Genomic DNA, 20,989 nt, shown 5'->3' with positions numbered 1-20,989 from the left:
ACTGTCTAGGAATCTATTTCCTCGACGGTACGTTTCCCTACTATCGATCCACTTTGTTTTCGTCTCACGTCTGTCAAAGAATAAAGCGTATATTGATTTTGTTAACCATTTACAAAAATGGTCTTAGTAAATTTTTTCAACCATTTTTGTCACAAAAGGTTTTTTTCCCACTGTTAAAAAGGCGTGGGAAATACTAAGGCACGTTACAATAACGCCTACACACGTGCAAGCCATGACCGTTCATGGAGGATTCGCAGCATACTTGTATCGTTTCCACCTTCAAGACAGCCCCTCCTGCATTTGTGACCCCGCAAATGACGAGACAATATTCCACCTGCTCATTGAATGCCCAAGGTTTGGTAATAACAGGTCTGACTTAGAAATACAACTGGAAATGGAGCTAAGTCAGGCAACCCTCCCTACCATCATGGAGGAAAAAGCCACCAGAGAACCGTTGATGGTATTCATTAGCAAAGTTGGCTCCAGTGCAGCCACAGCAAATGGCTCAACGTTATACACAGGCCACAACAAATTAAACTATACACCAAGGCGAGTAATAACAAACACATCAGCACAACACACACGAAATCAAACACAACGCACACGATCACAAACCCCAACGTCCATACAGACACACTTCACATCAACCCACAGGCCAGGAGAAATATATGCCAACACAATCACAGGCACACATAGAAATACAACGGGCAGTTACAACCGAAATTGTAACACAGCCGACCCTAGAGCAAACCCAACAATTACTAGCCCGCGGACAAAACGGGGAACCGAAAATTAAACTAAGGCCGATCCCTCTCTTTATGTCAAATCCAACCGAAACATTGGGTATAACATACAGCCGTCTTAGCACTCCCGACCACGTCAACATCTCACCGGGACTAGCAGCAATCCTAAACGGAAGTACATCAAAGACGAACATGCAAATGAGCAAATATTTAGCTCTCCCAACAACTACCTTCGCTGGCCAACCATGCAGAATACTGAAATCAGACACCAAAACGATAATAGTATTCGAATGGGACGCGCAAACAGCCTTTGAACGGGCATGTTCGTCTTTGAAGGAGTTGGGAGCAATGGGGATAAGACACAGTACCACCCCACGCATAATCAGCGTAGACGCCATGTCACTTTGACAGGACAAAGGCAGGGCTGCAAATTACTATGGAATAGTAAAAGCCTCAGAACATCATGAGATAATCGTCTACGAGAACAGAGGGGATGACCTAAGCTTCCTCAAAAAGAATCGTGATGATCAGCCAGCAGCGTCCCAACCCAGCAATAAGGCGAACTCATCCTCCGCAAGTGAACGACTCCAAGCATCACGGGAGAACAAAAAAGAGGATGAGAAAGAGAGAGATAAAAACGAAATTAAGAAGTCTCTAAACTCAACGGCCAAATTAAAAGCGTTTGTGGGCTCCATCAAAAAAGTACTTCATCGTGAAAGAATGATCGAGGATAAAAACACCCTTTCTCGGATCAAGGCTTCGTCACAAACAAATCGGCAGGCTTTAGCAATATCCAATAGTGGTAATAGCGGAATGAACCAGAATAATGCTGGAAGACAGGATACTAGAAATGGCAGAAGTCCTATCTGGGGACCCCGAATCCAGCATGGACTGGGATATATTCGCGAAACCTATCAACTACTCGTGGGTCAATGGGGTTCCTGGATGTGGGAAGACAACTTGGATCATTAATAACTTCAATGAGGAAACAGACGTTATAATAACAACGACAATCGAAGCAGCCGAGGATCTAAAGCAAAGGCTATCGCTACGAACTGGCAACAAAGTTAAAGATAAAGTTCGTACCATGGCCTCTTTGCTGGTGAATGGGACAAAAGAAACCACGAGAAACCGAACCTAACCTAACTTAACCTGAAAACCTCTTTAAACTTAATTACACTCGTCCAAACCTGGTAACCAGCATCACCCAGGAGTTGTCTTGCACACACAGGAGGCGTATGCCACACCCTATGGATGTGGCATACGCCTTAAGCATGGTCTATAATAACATCTATTCATCGAAGGAAATTGTGCGGTCCCTAAAGCTAATGAAGTATACAGGAGCGAGAATACCTAAAACCGATCTGATTACCCTGTATCTTGTCCACACACAAGAGGAGAAAGCAGCCCTCTCTAATACAGGCTATGGATCGGGAACGGACTCTCGCGTCCTCACAACCATGAAGCTCAGGGATTAACGAGTCCCTCGGTGATCATCATACAGACCAAGTCCCGAAAGCTGGCAATCCATGACAGCGTTCCTCATGCAGTTGTAGCCATATCCCGGCACACTAACACCTGTGTCTATTACACTGACACTGATGGAGACGCTGTGGCAAGCTTCATAAAAAGAGCCACGGAGGTGTCAACCGAACACATAAAAGATTATAATATAAAAATGGCTATAAAAGACAGGAACGATAAAGTCCTAAGCCACATGGCGGGTAGATTCGACACAGAACGATATCTCTTTAACACCCTAGAAACTCCACCCAGCTTGAGTGACCCCTCTCCACCAAGCCAATGTCACAACTTCTAAAGGCAAAGGGTGAAGCAGCATAAAATCTAAGGAAATCGGAAAATGTCGGACCTACTGGCCGCCACACCGACTGGGACCTCACCGTTCAAAACATTAATATTATTATTATGTAATTTATAAAACAATAAATATATATTTATTTATTATATGTATAATATAATATACTCTATTCTACTAAGTATATATATACACACATATATATATATATATATATATATATATATATATATATATATATATATATATATATATATATATATATATATATATATATATATATATATATATATATATATATATATATATATATATATATATATATATATATATATATATATATATATATATATATATATATATATATATATATATATATATATATATATATATATATATATATATATATATATATATATATATATATATATATATATATATATATATATATATATATATATATATATTGTGACGCGATTTTGATACTTTTCCTTAAGAGGAGTCCACACCGCCCTTTTTTCCATACAAACGTTGTCCCCTGTTTCCTACCTGGATAAAGCTAGTAGAGTTATAATTTTTTTCCTGAATATCTACGGCCACTAATACAATGTCCCTATGTTTTCTTTTTCTTCATAATTTAATTATTAAATAAGATATGAACGTTCAAAAACCAAAAAAATGACCAGATTTTCCGCTGTGTTCCAGAAAACAGATTTGGCTAGATTATACAAAAAAAAAACATAGGAACACAGCTCAAGCCTTTCTTTAATCTTTAATGAGAAAAGTACTTAAATCGGTTAAGCTTTGGAGAAGGAATCAGGGGACAACGAATCGTTGATTTTCTGGATTTTCTGCAGTTGTCTCTATCGCGTTCTGCGGTATAGGCTTGAGGTAAGGGAGAACTTTAATTCCTTAGCTTTAGTCATTGCTGAGCAAGCAAAATCGATATCGCTACAGCCAAATTATCAAGACGTCGCCTTAAGTGACGTAGTGTTTTGGTGCCATATAATTGGAAATTTTCCAACATTTGGTGCACCGAAAGTAAATAAATATTATGTGCTATCTGCATCAAAATATAATATTATAGCCTAAATAAGTTCAATGAACTGCCAACTTTGGGTAAATACAAAATATTATGAATCTCAATATTATTTTAAACTTAAATATATAAGGTGCTGTCTAATGTCTATTTATAAATTAATAATATTATTCTATAACAATTAAGCTTTCTTGGGCATCCAGGTGGCAGGAGAAAATTTAGTGTACAGAAAATATGATCCGCTAAAGTCTCCACTTTGGACTCAGTGCCGGCTTTGGCACCACCAGCGCCCTGGGCGAGATTTTTTATAAAATAAGGGGGCGAACGAGTAAACAGGTCACCTGATGGATAGCAACTACTGTCGCCCATGGACACTCGCAACATTAAAAGAGCTACAAGTGCGTTGCCGGCCTAACAACAATTACTTCCCTTTGGTGCCCCTTTTCATCCGACGTCCTGGGCGGTCGCCCATAACCGCGCACCCTAAAGGTAGGTAGGACTTGATGGTTAACAATGATTGCGAAGATCATAGACGAATGTACCCATCTATGTTGATTATCGCTGGAGATTATTTCACTTGACCAATTACTATCAATGGATGCAATATCTATATACTTACCTATTATAATATTATAAAGTGGAATAGTTTGTTAGTTTGTTTCTTTAAACGCGTTAATCTCAGGAAGTACTGGTCCGATTTGAAAAATTCTTTCAGTGTTAGATAGCCCATTTATCGAGGAAGACTATAGGCTATATTTTATCACGCTAATATTAATAGGAGCGAAGAAATAGAGGAAAATGTGGAAAAAACGGGGGAAATTATTTGGTTTAATACTACGAATAATAAAAACTATTTAATATTATAAAAACGAAAGTGTGTCACTCTGTCTGTCTGTTACCTCTTCACGTCCAAACCGCTGAACCAATTTTGCTGAAATTCGGTATGGCGATGCTTTGAGTCCCGGGAAAGGACACAGGATACTTTTTATCCCGGAAAAATGTACGGTCCCTACGCGATTAACGAATTTTGGCGCAACGGAGTCAGGTGCGGTCGCTGCCTGAAATTTTGGAGGGGGTCATTCAATAAAAAAATAACTGCGCCCTCGGATGGTTTCCGGTAGTGGTGGTTAGGAGATAGCTAGCCTTTTATTATTTGGCAAGATTTTGAGATTTTTCAATTTGACCTTACATTTTGGGGGAGGGGGGGGCATGTCATGTGTGACCCCTCCCTTCGGACCGCGCCTGAACGGAGTTGCGGGCGTCATATAGTCTTCAACAATTTCATACAAAAGCTCGCACCTGTACCTTAACATGTCTCTCAGTGTTTCAGATGACACTGCGATTCTTGACCCTTTGTCTAAGTCGCCTGATCATCGTTTTATCTCGCTTGAAAGCATGATTGATTGATTAAAATGCTACTGTCATCGTCATTATCATCAAGTGAGAACGACCTATTTTTTGTAAGTCGGTTAAGCCCGGCCGCACATTGTCCGAATTCTGATCAGAAACAGTTGAATTTCGCCGGACCGCCACCACGCACACTATCCGAAATATCCTTCCGGCGAGTTCGAGCTCACTCGGCTCAGTACAAAATGTAAGAGACAGCGCGGACGTTCAACTGTTTCTGATCAGAAATTTCGGACAATGTGCGGCCGGGCTAAAACGAGCAATTAGCAAATGAGCGATGTCATTTTGATTTTGATCTTAATATAAACAAGTGACTGTCGAATTTGTCAAATACTCGTGCGAAAGGTTTTAAACTTCCATACCATTGACAAGGTAAAACAATAAGGCTTCGGTCAAACCTACGCGTCAGTAACGCGGGACGGGAAGTCTGCAACGCGAAACTGGTGTGCACATCTGTGCCTCTACCATGAGTTTGAAAGTAAATGGATCTAAACAAACTAGCGTGAAATTGACTATTTACGGCCATGGATCTAAACAAACTAGAAACTGCTAGTTTGTTTAGATCCATGCTTACGGCACTGCTTAAGAGGAGTCCACACCGTCCTTTTTTCCATACAAACGTTGTTCCTGTTTCCTCCCTGGATAATGCTAGTAGAGTTATAATTTTTGTCCTGAATATCTACGACCACTAATTCAATGTCCCTATGTATTCTTTTTTTTCATAATTTAATTATTAAATAAGATATGAACGTTCAAAAACCCAAAAAACGGCCAGATTTTCCGCTATGTTCAAAAATTCAGAAAACAGATTTGGCTAGATTATACAAAAAATATAAAACATAAGAACACAGCTCAAGCCTTTCTTTAATCTTTAATGAAAAAAGTACTTGAATCGGTTAAGTTTTGGAGAAGGAATCAGGGGACAACGAATCGTTGATTTTCTGCAGTTGTCTCTATCGCGCTCTGCGGTATAGGCTTGAGGTAAGGGAGACAGCTATAGATATTACACGTACTTTTTTTTAATTTCTCTAGCTCCTGGTGTATCCTCTTAAGGGAGCTTACATACAACCTGACAGACAGCAACATACAACTCTTAATAATAGGGTCCCGTGTTTACTCTTTTGGGTACGGGTACGGAACCCTAAAAAGCATTAAGAATGCTGCTAATGATAGTGTTTATCCACACAAAAACCTAAACGTATGTATGAAACTAATTGTTTCATGAATGGAATAGGTTTTCCAGCCCAGGCAAAAATGTAGCAGCTGCGTCGAGGTGCAAAGAGTAAGCAACGATAGAGATACGACACTCGAAACATGCAAAGCGTCCGATGATCGGTGACCGATTCTTTGAAGAAGAAAAAAATACTCTTTTTTTATGAAATAAGGAGGCAAACGAGCAAGAGTCACCTGATGGAAAGTAACTTCCGCCCATGGACACTCGCAGCATCAGTAGAGCTGCAGGTGCGTCGCCGGCCTTTTAAGAGGGAATAGGGTAATAGTTGAGGGTAGGGATGGGAAGGGGAATAGGGGGAAGGGAATAGGGTAGGGGATTGGGCCTCCGGTAAACTCACTCACTCGGCGAACTCACTAGACAACGCTTCCTTGGTCTAGTGGTTAGAGCGTCGCTCTCGACTCCGGAGGTCGTGGGTTCGAATCCCGCGTTGAAAACATGTTATTTCCAAGTTTGGTTAGGACAATGCAGGCTGATCACCTGATTGTCTGACAAGTAAGATGATCTATGCGTCGGATGGGCATGTAAAAAGTTGGTCCTGCGCCTGATCTCTCGCCAGTTGTGTCGGTCTTCCGTCCCACTGGGTTATGTGAGTAAAGGAATAGAGAGTGCTCTTGTGTACTGCGCACACACTTGGGCACTATAAAATCACTCCTGCGTACCTGGTCTGATTTCAATGAAACCGGCCACCGTCACCGAAACCGGTGTGGGGAGTATTATTATTCACTCGGCGAAACACAGCGCAAGCGCTGTTTCAGGCCGGTTTTCTGTGAGGACGTGGTATTTTTCCGGTTGAGCCGGCCCATTCGTGCCGAAGCATGGCTCTCCCACGTTCATCATTGCAATAATGTAACGCATAGATCATACAGAAAGTCGATCGGAAAAATAATAATTGTAAAATTTTAATGGTGACGATTATTTACTATTGGTCCTGCAAAAGTGCCTGCAAAAATTTATACGTGGGAGAGCCATGCTTCGGCACGAATGGGCCGGCTCGACCGGATAAATACCACGTTCTCACAGAAAACCGGCGTGAAACAGCGCTTGCGCTGTGTTTCGCCGAGTGAGTGAGTTTACCGGAGGCCCAATCTCCTAACCCCTACCCTATTCCCTTCCCTACCCTCAACTATTCCCTTCCCTTCCCTACCCTCCCCTATTACCCTATTCCCTCTTAAAAGGCCGGCAACGCACTTGCAGCTCTTCTGATGCTGCGAGTGTCCATGGGCGACGGAAGTTGCTTTCCATCAGGTGACCCGTTTGCTCGTTTGCCCGCTTATTTCATAAAAAAAAAAATGACTTGACGAAGTCTTTAGAGGTTTACGCTAAATTATTTCGTGCAATTCGTTTATCTTACGTAAAAAATTTTCTTGACAAAAAGTATCCTTTAGTTAAATAATATTACAGAGTCTTTACAAACATCAAAATCGATTAAGCGCTTAAAAAGTTACTACTTACTTTATAAAATGGGCTGACATATTAAGTCTAACAAAAATTTTAACATTTTTGCATCCTAGAACGTTTTTGTTAAGTGTCATTAATAAAAAAATAGCTAAAAATCCGCAGCAAAAACTTACATAGAGTTTTGTATTATGAGCAATTTATTTAAGGATTATAAATTATAATAAGTAGTAAAATATTTTCTTAGTAGTACTGCGGGGCTAAAATGGTCGCTTTGAAGAACCATGATATGAATCATTATATGATTCATTTTTCTAAAATCGCAAATGCAACTCCGCTTGCAATTCATTTCTGTATTCTTGCACTGATTTGACATTTGTCAGTTTGACAGTTTTGACAATTCATTTGCTGAATTGATTGAGAGGAATTGCTAAATGTGACCATTTTAGCCCCGCAGATACTTGTATAGGTAATATTGTACGTAACCTAAGTGTCTAAACATATTATGCCGAAAATACGCGGCCGAAGTTCGGCATCATTGCGCTTGCAATGTGCTACGCATACAATATAACGCGACGTTATCTCGGCATGGTGTGTCATCAGCAATTTCAACAAAAGCAGTGGGAAAACGAGACACAATAGATATTCTATTGTATCTCGCTCACCGGTGAGCGTATGGGGCTTGATGAATAAAAATACATTGCACTGCGTAATCATGCCGAACTTCGGCCGCGTTTTTTCGGCCTAGCGTGTTTAGACACGGCCCTTTTCACATGCACGGTTGTCGTCTAAACGGCCCGGTGCCGTGCCGTGATAAACCTTTCACATGGTTTTCGCACGGTCACCGCGGCAGATGGCGTGAAAAGGGCCTTAAGAGGAGTCCACACCGCCCTTTTTTCCATACAAACGTTGTCCCCTGTTTCCTCCCTGGATAATGCTAGTAGAGCTATAATTTTTTTCCTGAATATCTACGGCCACTAATACAATGTCGCTATGTTTTCTTTTTTTTTCATAATTTCATTATTAAATAAGATAATATGAACGTTCAAAAACCCAAAAAATGGTCATATTTTCCGCTGTGTTCAAACATCCAGAAAACAGATTTGGCTAGATTATACAAAAAAAAAACAAAAACACAAGAACACAGCTCAGGCCTTTCTTTAATCTTTAATGAAAAAAATTCTTAAATCGGTTAAGTTTTGGAGAAGGTATCAGGGGACAACGAATCGTTGATTTTCTGCAACTGTCTCTATCGCGTTCTGCAGTATAGGCTTGAGGTAAGGGAGACAGCTATAGATATTACACGTACTTTTTTGTCATTTCTCTAGCCCCTAGTGTATCTTCTTAAGCCCTTTTCCCATGCATACGGTTGCGGCACGGTCGCCGTGCCATACAAAGTAGAAATGTATGAGCTACGTAGACAGCTTTCACCCACGTAAAACACATGGCATTTCACACATGGCATGGCGACCGTGCCACAACCGTATGCATGGGAAAAGGGCTTAAGAAGATACACCAGGGGCTTGAGAAATGATAAAAAAGTCCGTGTAAAAGTATGTAAAAAGGGCCTAAACGGTCTCCATTCTACAACAACAAGACGTGTACAAGGATTTTTCGGTATGTAGCGTTAATGACATTGCCCAAGGGCATCAATGCAATTACTGTCATTCAAAATGTGACATGCCAAATTATAAAAGTGTCTCTTTTATGACACTTTATATGATTACGAAGTTAGTTCGTCATGCGTTGAAAAATACATGTAGGATTATTTATAATAATTATGTAATGGTTTTTTTAGTTGCTGATTTAACAACTATTCTACACATAAATAATATACATATTATTTGATATTATAGCTATAACAACTACATTCTTATTTTAACGATTTGTAGAATGGCTAGCTGTTCCGGCAAACATTGTTTTGCCTTAAGTACAAAGTATTTCGCTCATATTATTTTATTGAAGTGACTAAATAAGTATATCACCATGGCAACGTCGATCGCTATCCCGTCGCACAAACAATGGTCGCCGTCAGTCTGGAGTTGTAATAATTTACTATTATTTATGCAACAAATGCACTTATTAATATAAAAAATAGATGTCCGATTCTCAACCCTAACCGATATGCTCGCTAAGATTCAAGAAAATAGGTCGAGCCGTTTGAGGATTTCAATTACGCACACCGTGACACGAGAATTTTATATATTAGATTTTCCGGTGTTTATAAAGAGTTAAGTGCAGGATATTTTTATTTTATGGTTAGTTTTAATTATAAGTTTTGGCTATATTACTCGTTGATGTGTGTGATTTTGTCCTACTTGGTTTGGTAAAATTGTATAGGTACGTATCAAAATGTGATTTGACAGATTTCGAACTCAAAATATCTGACGTGGATGATAGACCAGTAACGGCCGTTCCCAATATTTGATCTATCTCTGGTTTTGCCCTACTAGAGATAGGAATAGCTCACAATTGACATAAAATATATGTCTCTAATGTCTAATGTGAGCTATTCCTATCTCTAGTAAGGCAAAACCAGAGATAGATCAAATATTGGGAATGGCCGTAAAGCGATCACGAACGTCGAGTAAAAGATTGCTATGATTGGCGACTTACAGCTTCGCCATCATGGTGGTAATCAAGGTCCAAGCAAGGGCTTTTGGACGTGACCCCTCTGTTAACGTAATCTATGTCATGTAGCCTGGGAGGAGCGCGGTGCGGGGGAGGGGTGCAGCCGGGTGGCTCGGCTCGAGCCTTCAGTTGCGCGTCAGAAGCGGGGGGAGGTGCACGTGTCCCGTGTGAATTGTGCGCGTACAAAAGGCATTTCCTCAATAAAATCGCGCGTGGAATCACTTATAGAGTGGATTTTTGATCGTGCCCGTGGGATTGTGGTGACTCGCGTGCTGTTAACCCGAGGGGTTGGTGTAAGTACCCCGTATAAGTGATTGGCTATTATGTAATTGGGCTTTTGCCGATTTGCCGAGCTAAAAAAAAATGTCAAAATTAGAATGTTTGCAGCCGAATTCGACTTGTTTCTATTTCCATAAATTGACTGCGTCCTACACATTATGCGTACCTAATATTCTGTACACGTACTTGAAATTAAGTCATTACTGAAAAAAATGAATATTTTCCTCCAGCTAAAAGATATTGCACGGTTATAGGCAGTAGCATTTTCACCAAAAAACAAAAAGAGGTAATAGTTTTATCTTCATAATATTATATTCGCAATATTATTAGTTTAAAGTTTATGAGTACAAGTAAATTAAACTTGAAGCTAAGTATCATTATGGTATCTTTTATGGCAGAAATTTAATAAATATTTGAATGTACCTATAGTCTATACTTACCTGTACGCACTAGCTTTTTGGCTTAGCTCCGCAGCCGGCATAACCTTATTATCCTACTGAAAAACTATATTTTATCGGGATAAAATATAGCCTACGTCTTAAACCAGCTCCTAAACTACGACCATGCTGAATTTCATCAAAATCCGTTCAGTAGTTTTTGCGTTAAGAAGAAATAAACATCTGGGTCAGTGTGACTCTAGTCTCTACTAAACTGCGACAGATGCGCAAAGTAAATACGCGCGAGTACCCTACATTTTCTCGCAAAGAAAAGTAGCCCTTACCTTCTCTAGTGTCCTGTCAAGTGTTCGTATTTTAAGAATTTATAAAAATAAAGAGAAAATACCGAATTTATCATAATACTACCAAGGAGACTTGGAAATTTACTTTATTAAGAAAATTTCGTTCACATGGAATTAAACATAGGTAGAGCCTAAAAACTCATCCTAAACCTCTTCATTAGCCAATCACAATTAAATTTCAGCAAAATCGGATCAGCGGTTCGTTCGTTCGTTTCATTATTCGTTATAATAATATATTATATTAGACTAGCTGTCCCGGCAACGTTGTTTTGCCATAAAATGATTTTCCCTGTTTTCCTGCTTTTTTCTTGAAGTTTTTTCTGATTTTTTTTCTATGGACCTCACGGAGCCCGAGACCTTTCCAACGAATGCAAAACCGTGGAAATCGGTCCATGCGTTCTGGAGTTATAGCGTCAGGAAGGAAAACCCGACTTATTTTTATTTTTTAGATAAGGATGGCCCAATGTACAAGGTGATTTCTAGATATAAAAGGAAACAAGAAAATATGTAGTTTATGGTTTTCCTAAAACATTGTGAATCAACTTACTGCGGTTTCTGCAATGTTTATATAAATTATAACATTGTAGTTTTAATGTATGGTTAATGCTTGCGTCACCAGTTTCGGTGAGGGTGGCCGGTTTCATTAAAACCAGGCGAGCTACGTCAGAGTAATTTTATAGTGCCTAAGTATGTGCGCAGCCACAGTACGTAAGAGCACTATTTCTTCCTTCACTTGTAAGTTGTAACCCAGTAAAAAAGTGCCCATGTTTGAGGGAAAACACAAGAGCATCTCTCTACCTTGACTCGTTAGTCTTAACCCAGTGGGATGGAAGACTTTTTTTATGTAAAATAAGGGGGCAAACGAGGCAAATAACACTGGACACTCGCAACATCAGTAGAGCTGCAGGGTAATAGGGCAGGGCAGGGTAGGGAAGGGAATAGGGTAAGGGATTGGGCCTCCGGTGAACTCACTCACTCGGCGAAACACAGCGCAAGCGCTGTTTCAGGCCGGGTTTCTGTGAGGTCGTGGTATTTCTTCGGTCAAACCGGTCCATTAGTACCGAAGCATGGCTCTCCCACGGTTACACGGTACATGACTTGCGAGAGATCAGGCGCAGGACCGACTTGACATGCCCATCCGACGCTGGATAATGATCTTGTCAGACTACTCGTTGGGCCAGGAGCCTCTTTCTGAGAGAAAAGAAAGAAAATCTTTACTTTTTAGCGATCTATATCAGACGTTTTCAAGTATTTCTTAAATTTTGATGAATTATACAAGGCTCCGTTTTGCAAAAATTCGTCTATCGCGAGGTGATCATACATTTTTTCGGGTTAAAATTTCTCCTTAGATAGGACACACTTTCGCATTTATAATATTCAGTAAGTACGGATAGGTTTTCAGGTTACTCTTAAATTTTGATGAATTATACGATTGTGATCGAGGGATGAAAAGAAGATGGGCAAAAATGTATGGAACCTGGGACCATCCACCAATGGCATTGAAATATGTGTCATCGGATAGGTCTCTTGAATTGGAACAACATTTGCTAAGATATATTTGTTATTACAGCTGTCCGTTCCGAGTTATGCGACTTGTAAGTTCAAATAAAAAGGTTACGTTTACCCAAGGCTAGCCAAGCTACTTGATTATCCAAGCTATTTTCTCTGAAAGTCTACCCCCCTGTCATTTATGCACTTGCTTTTTACATAATTGTAGAGGATGTTTGTGTTTGTCCACTTTGTGGCGTATATGACCTTGTGCATATGTGAAGGTGGTTTATAATAGCGATATTTTAAAAATTTATAAACACGTAAGGCAGCGCTCTATTAAAATATTTTGGTCGTAGTAGCTTTAAATCTCGTTTAAAGCGGCTGTTCACCACTTCCACTACCCAGCGGCATACTGTAAGGGCCGCGCTATACCGAAATGGCAGTGGCGAGGCGAGCACATTCAGTGCCATATGATTTTAAACGTTATCTTTATTATTGTAATACATAGTATCGCCTACAGCCGCCCGTCGCCGCTCGTGGCCACTGGAGGCCGCCGGCGGCCGCGATTTCTCAAGCGATACTATGTATTACAATAAGGAAGATAAAGTTTAAAATTATAATATGACACTGAAAGTGCTCGCCACGCCGCTGCCATTCCGGTGTGACGCGGCCCTTACAGCTCGAGCTTCACTTGCCTGTTCTGTAGCAAGCTGCATCTCTCCACGGTCTTCAGATGGTGGTACGGACCACTCATAACCGTAAGCTTCGATAGACTCCAACCCATCTTCAAACCCACGGTCCAAGAAAAACACGTCATATCATTGAATTAAAACATGCAAAGTGTTCTCATCGTCATTCATGATGTCTTGAATTATTTGCGTGTCAGTTTTCGTATCAGCAAGTGTATTTCTTAAGTTTAGAATATATTTTTCTTAAGCGATAAAGTCTCATTACTCCAATGGACAGTTGTTACAGCAAGGTAGTCATAGTGATTGTTGTTCCTATTGAGGGGACCTGTCCAATGATATGTACCTTTTTGCTATTGGAGGGTGGTCCCAATCTGCCCAATGTCTTTTACGAAAGATATCTTTTTATTTCTTTGAAAAATGTACGTTGTAAAGTTAAAAGTAGAGCCAAGTTGTGTGATCTTCGATATCTTGAATATTGTGGATAGTCAAAAGACTTGGCCAAATTTACATAATTTATTCAAAATTCTTTATCAAATCTTCATAAATAAATACAGGGAACAGATAAAACAAAAGAAAGAGGGTAGGAAAATTTTACTGTTACACTAGTTACGCCCGCAACTCCGGTGCGCCAAAATTCGTTTAGCGCCCGGAAAACGTACATCTTTCAGGATTAAAAATATCCTATGTCCTTTCTCGGGACTTAAAGTATCTCCATACCAAAATCGGTTGTGTGGTTTGGGCGTGAACAGGAAACAGACAGACAGGCATTTTTTTAAGAGGATACACAAAGGGCTAGAGAAATGAAAAAAAGTACTTGTAATATCTATTGCTGTCTCCCTTACCTCCAGCCTCCCCCCGCAGAGCGCGATAGAGACAACTGCAGAAAATCAACGATTCGTTGTCCCCCGATTTCTTCTCCAAAACTTTTAAGTACATTTTTCATTTAAACATTAAAGCAAGGCTTGAGCTGTGTTCCTATGTTTTATTTTGTATCATCTAGCCAAATTTGTTTTCTGGATGTTTGAACACAGCGGAAAATCTGGCCGTTTTCTTCGGGTTTTGAACGTTCATATATCTTTTTTAATAATTAAATTATGAAAAAAAAGAAAACATAGGGACATGCTAATAGTGGCCATAGATATTCAGGAAAATGTCATAACTCTACCGGCATTATCCAGGGAAGAAACAGGGGACAACGATTGTATGGAAAAACGGCTCTAGTGAAAACGGGTATATTTTGGTCTTAGTTTACTGTCTGTCCAATTTTTTGCTTTCTGTTTCATTATCGTTCTAATCTTTCTTTTATTTACCAAAATAACTAGTTTTTCTATAGTTAACATTTCATACCTAGAATGACGCCCGCAACTCCGTTGCGCCAAAATTCGTTTATCGCGCAGCAACCGTACATTTTTACGTGGGAGAGCCATGCTTCGGCATGAATGGGCCGGCTCGACAGAAAACCGGCGTGAAACAGCGCTTGCGCTGTGTTTCGCCGAGTGAGTGAGTTTACCGGAGGCCCAATCCCCTACCCTATTCCCTTTCCTACCCTCCCCTACCCTCACCTACCCCATTACCCTATTCCCTTTAAAAGGCCGGCAACGCTTCTTCTCTCTTCTGATGCTGCGAGTGGCCATGGGCGACGGAAGTTACTTTCCATCAGGTCATTTGCTCATTTGCCCGCTTATTTCTTTAAAAATTTTCCTATGTTCTTTACCGGGATCCAAAGTATTTCCAAGGCGTGAAGGGGTAACAGACAGACAGATAGAATCATAATATGATTCATTTTTCTAAAATCGCAAAATGCAACTCTGCTTGCAATTCATTTCTGTATTTTTGTACTGATTTGACATTTGTCAGTTTGACAGTTTTGACAATTCATTTGCTGAATTGATTGGGAGGAATTGCTAAATGTGACCATTTTAGCCCCGCTGAAATATTATAGTGATCATAAGTTGAAAATATTTTTGTCTGTCTGTAACAGGCAGAATGAAGAAATGTCTAACAGTTAGGTACCTATCTCTTCACATGTAACCACTGAACCGATTTTGATGAATTTTGGAAAGTCCCTGGAAAAAACATAGGATAATTTTATCCCGAAAAATGTGAGGTTTCCGCTTAAAAATCGGATTTGTTGCGCCGCGGCGCAACAATGTTTTTAATCTATATATTAAGGCCATCCCCTGAGCAAACGACCTTGACCATTGCCGCGTTGTCGAGATCGCACCAAAATTCTATTTTTTTACTTATCTTAGTTCAAAATTGACCAAAAAAATTGACCTAGTTAATGAAATTATCAATCTATTGGTGTTTGTTTCAAATAACCGTAATTTGTAAATACTAGGGAGATGATGAATGTACCATCGAGGAAGTTGATTCCTATGCAATTGACAGACCAACGTTATTTGGTCGAATATGTCAATTCAGTGTTAGCTGTGATCTGTCGTCTGGGTTTGACGTAACGCAACCCAACTACTTAGGTCCCCGATTTGCATAGGAATCAACTTCTCTGATAGTACATTGCTTGAATTGTAATAAATTGGTATTACTTTGGAAGCTGATATCATGAGTATAATAAACAAAAATAGGAAATTAATAACAGATAAAGGAATGTTCATATGCTGAAGATTATTGCTGTATTTTTATTATAATTTTGTATGGAGTTAATAAGACTCTAAAAACGATAAATTATGGCATCTCCGTAGGCGGAGCGCCTTAATGCGGGACTCAGAGACGAAATATGTTAATAACTTAATTCGAATTAATGAAGACGTTGATATAAGCCCCATGGCCCAAACATTATAATTTTTTGTTTTTTTTGTGAGTCACAAAAAAAAACAAAAAATAATAATATTTGGTGAATTGCTTTTTATAGAAGTTAGATCTTGTTTTTGCTCAAATATTACATGGTAAATTAGTAAGAATATTATTAATTACATTTTTTGGTAAGCAGTTTTTTTGCTGTTGCTACTAAAATTTTGAAATAATCATCTCGATTCTCGTTATTTTTATCTACTCTTTGGAAAAAAAATGTGGAAACTTACAAAAGAAAAACCTCAGCTAAAGATTTTTTGTTTTTAAAGAAAATTTTACAATTCCTTTGCGTAATGATAGAATTTTGTGACTTTTGGAATCTTGATATCGATTCAGTAGTACGGTAGGTCTATAATTATAATAATAACTAATTTAGTTAAGTGTCTTCGACTTGAGACTTCAAATAAGGAGGTTTCTCAATTCAATTCTATATTTTTTTAACCGGTTTGCTGAATGATTATTTTTGGTTACAAAGTAAAGATAATATTTTAAAGGTGATTGATGAATGATGATCATAAAGAAATATTTTTATTCCGTCGGCGGGATCCTTTCCTGCGGCTCCGGCTTGAGCTAGACCAGTTGGCAGTTATTACTGAGCCAAAGACGTTGTCAAAATAAATATACAATTAATAACATATATTTTAGTTTTAACATATATTATAATTCAAAAATAAAAGACACAACTTATTTTACAATCTCACAAAAAATATGTGGAAGAACTTAGCGAGGCCATCTTGAGTTTTTGCTAAATTTATTTATGTTATTTAATTTATTATTATGTTTTGTGCAAATAAAGATATTGAATTGAATTGAATTGAATTATATTATATTTTATGTAATAACGGCATCCGTATTCCGTACTAAAGGCCGTATGGGCGAGGTAAATCGATTTCCATCAGGCGATTTGTTTTTTCGTTTTCTCATATTTTAATAAAAAAATAATTTTATTTTATTATTGCGTGAGGCCAAACTTAAATTTTAAAGTGGATGTTAAGCAGCATCCAAGTAGGATTATGCTTTACATTTCTCTGACAGTACTTTTTGAGTATTATAAATGTCCTTAATCAAGTAAGCAGTGACAGTTAGAAGCTGATAGATAAGTGTTATCAAGATAAGTCCTTTTAGAGGTGAGATTGTTTTTTCGGTGGCCGGTTAAGTAACCAAACTGTACTCAGTTACGTAGTAATTTTATAGTGCCCAATTGTGTGCGCAGTACACATGAGCACTTTTTTTTATTCCTTTAATCTAATTGCTAAATGGAAAGGAAGTCAGATACGACTGGCGAGAGATCAGGCGCAGGACTTTACATGGCCATTCGACGCATGGATCATCTTACTAGGATGACCACCTGATTGTCTGACAAGTCAGACAATCAGGTGGTCATTCTGCATTCTCCTAACCAAACTTAAAATAATTGTTTCCAACGTGAGAATCGAACCCACGACCTCCGAGTCAAGAGCCTCTCTATACCACGATGATTAAACTTTAATTTAATGAAGAGTTTGACAGATAATAGTATGGGCATATTGTCCAAATCTTCATTTAATTAGAATTAAGTATTTAACATTCGTCTCTGATTGCGGTAGTTAATGACATAATATTGTATGACATAATATTGTTAGACGCCTCCGTGGTCTAGTGGTGACAGACTATAGTCACAAACTGTGGAGATAAACTTAAGGTGCCGTTCCGATCTTTTTTAGTTCCAAATAATTCAATTAAAAAGCCACTTTATGATAGACTATAGTTCTAAAAATTCAAATAATATCCTACATTATGACATATACTATTATTTTATATTTATTATTACTATGACATATAGTGTGTCATAAAGTGGCATTTTAATTGAATTTTTCGGAACGAAAAAAGATCGGAACGGCACCTTAAGTTTATTTCCACAGTTTGTCCATACTTTCGCATTTCCGCTGGTCGCCGTGCTAGCACTACTGTCATACTTAATATTGTATGACAGATGTTCAACATTAAATTCTATCATACAATAATATATATTATAATAGCTCCCACACCGGTTTCGGTGACGGTGGCCGATTTCAAAGAAAGTGCTAGCACTACAGAAGTTCAACAATAAGTTGGAGAATCGTTAACGTAAAAAATATTAACCTCCAGACGGCGACAAGTGATAGAAATTGACATTCACCACACTGATCATAGCTATCGAAAAGTATTCAAGAAACTAGAATTATCTTAATCTATGAATTGAGCCTTATGCGGTTGTAATAAGGGTGGTGTGAGAGGCAGGACAACTCCGGACGGTACACGTCGTCTTGGCTATTACTCTGATTAGAACATCCGCCGTGGTTTCCTGGTCGCATGGACGATGGTCATCACCATCATCATCATATCATCATCTGGAACGAACTGTCACCAGCAGTGTTTCCGGACCAATACGACCTGCAAACCTTCAAGAAGAGAGCGTATTACTCATATAAGGCCGGCAACGCACCTGCAGCTCTTCTGATGTTGCGAGTGTCCATGGGCTATGGTAGTTGTTTTCCATTAGGTGACCCGTTTGCTCGTTTGCCCCCTTACATTATGAAAAAATCATCATCATCAGAGGTAGAGCAATAATGCTTAACCATAAGTCATAAGGCGAAGAGCGCCTCAATCCTGGGGTCTTAGCCATAGTCTTCTTTATCGCTTCTTTACAGAATCAATCAACTATAAAAAATAAAAAGTTAATACCCTATTTAATATTCTAGAAAAAAACATTTCATGAAATAGATAGGTCTCAACCCAAATTTTGCAGCACTGAGCGGGCTGATGATGAATAGCTCTCGTTCATGTCAGCTTCCAAACAACAAACTAGATCAAAATCGGTCCAGCCGTTTAGTCGCTACGATTTCACGGACAAACACAAACACACCATAAATATCGTGAGATGTTTAAGGGGGGGAGGGGGTCGGGACACAGAAAATTAAAAAAATCGGCCAAGTGCGAGTTGAACTCGCGCACGAAGGGTTCCGTACCGTTATTGAGTAAAAATAGTCCAACATTTTAGGTTTTTGCATGGGAGCCCCCCCTTGAATATGAATTTTATTATTAGTATTTGTTGTTATAGCGGCAACGGATATATACACATTACACAATCTGTGGTAGAAGTCTAGCTATAGCTGTTCTTGAAATACACTGAAGACAGACAGACAGACAGACAGACAGACAGACGGACGGACGGATGGACGGATGGATGAACGGACGGACAGACGGAGAGACAACGAAGTCTCAGTAATAGGGTCCCGTTTTTACCCTTTGGGTTCGGAACCCTAAAAACACCTCACGTAATTTATGGACGCCCCCAAACTTAAAACTAAGATTGGAGATACTTTGAGTCCCGATTAAGGACATAGGATACTTTTTATCCCTGAAAAATGTACGGTGCTGGGATTCTGACGCAATGGAGTTGCGATCAACAGTCATATTAAGTCATACATAAATAATAGTACGCGTTAAGTTAACAATTTCCTATGCTTTTGTCGTTTAAAAACTAAAATATACTTATTTCGTGGTTTCGCATCATCATACATTTTTAACATAATGAGAATTTAAATTTATTCCACGACTTACTGCTCGCTAACATGTTGACCGTCGTACCATCTTTAAAATCCACTAGAGTCTAGAGTCTAGACTATGACGCCAGTAACTCCGTTGCGCCAAAATTCGAATATCGCGCGGGAACCGTACATTTTTCCGGGATAAAAGTATCCTATGTCCTTTCCCGGGACTCAAAGTATCTCTATGTAAAATTTCCGTAAAATCGGTTCATAGTTTAGGGCGTGAAGAGGGAACAGACAGATAGATAGACGGGCACAATGCACATACTGTCGCAATTATAATAATATTATTATTAGTATGGATTCTAATGTACGTACTAATTGTCACTAAAATCCTCCTAAACTGCTGGACCGATTTTAATATGTTTTTGTAAGCATTTGGCTGGCTCGTGGCACCCCAGATTATTTGTAAATCTAAACTTACGGTTTACTAATCAGCAGGACAACGGCTGTCGAGTTCACTAGTAACATTTTAAATGGAAAAGTGTGTGTATTTCTAAATTTGGTGTAATTGTTACTATGAAAATAATATGATATATCTATGGACGCTTCACACCACGTCAGTTTGGGCCCATGGTAAGTACCTGAAGGACTTGTTACAGGTACCAGACAACGGAAATATATTTAATACTTTTATACTATACATACATTTAAGATTTTTATTATATGATACCTACACATATTTAATACACATCCATGACCCAGGAACTTTGAAAACTTTTTGTTCCGTCGGCGGGATTCGAACCCGCGACCCCCGGCATGAACTACCAACAGCCCACCAACTGAGCCACAGAGGTCGTCAAATATTTTTTATTGTTGATATGATATTGAATGTACTGTCACTTCTTGGTGGAAATTCATCTTCAACTAAATAATTATACACTTTAAGTGTATAATTATTTAATTTTATTGTTAAATTTTGATCTTAGAAGTTGATCTTAAAACTTTCATGATCGAAATTACGTCAAGACTTTATGTGTAACAAAATAACTTAAGTGCAAGGATAACATATTTCCTTATATGGCGATGCACGATGTCCTTATGACTACGTCATGTGAATCAGCCGTTATTGAAATTCGCTACAAACAGTCATCATCATTATCATCAAGAACCGTACATTTTTCTAATACAAAAAAACACAATTTT

At 38.8% G+C, this 20,989-nt stretch overlaps 1 protein-coding gene across 2 annotated transcripts in view; it reads left to right on the top strand.

Annotated features, from left to right (window-relative positions):
• The first annotated feature begins 10,412 nt into the window (after positions 1 to 10,412).
• Positions 10,413 to 20,989, top strand: part of LOC121737606 (cGMP-specific 3',5'-cyclic phosphodiesterase-like) — an 80,530-nt gene continuing 69,953 nt past the window's right edge. For both annotated transcript variants that reach the window (XM_042129265.1, XM_042129266.1), the window contains exon 1: positions 10,413 to 10,558. The gene's annotated coding sequence lies outside the window, so the exon portion shown is untranslated. The remainder of the gene's footprint in view (positions 10,559 to 20,989) is intronic.

The sequence above is a fragment of the Aricia agestis genome, chromosome 21, assembly GCF_905147365.1.
Source record: "Aricia agestis chromosome 21, ilAriAges1.1, whole genome shotgun sequence".
Taxonomy (NCBI): domain Eukaryota; kingdom Metazoa; phylum Arthropoda; class Insecta; order Lepidoptera; family Lycaenidae; genus Aricia; species Aricia agestis.
This window is presented reverse-complemented; position numbering and strand designations above follow the sequence as displayed.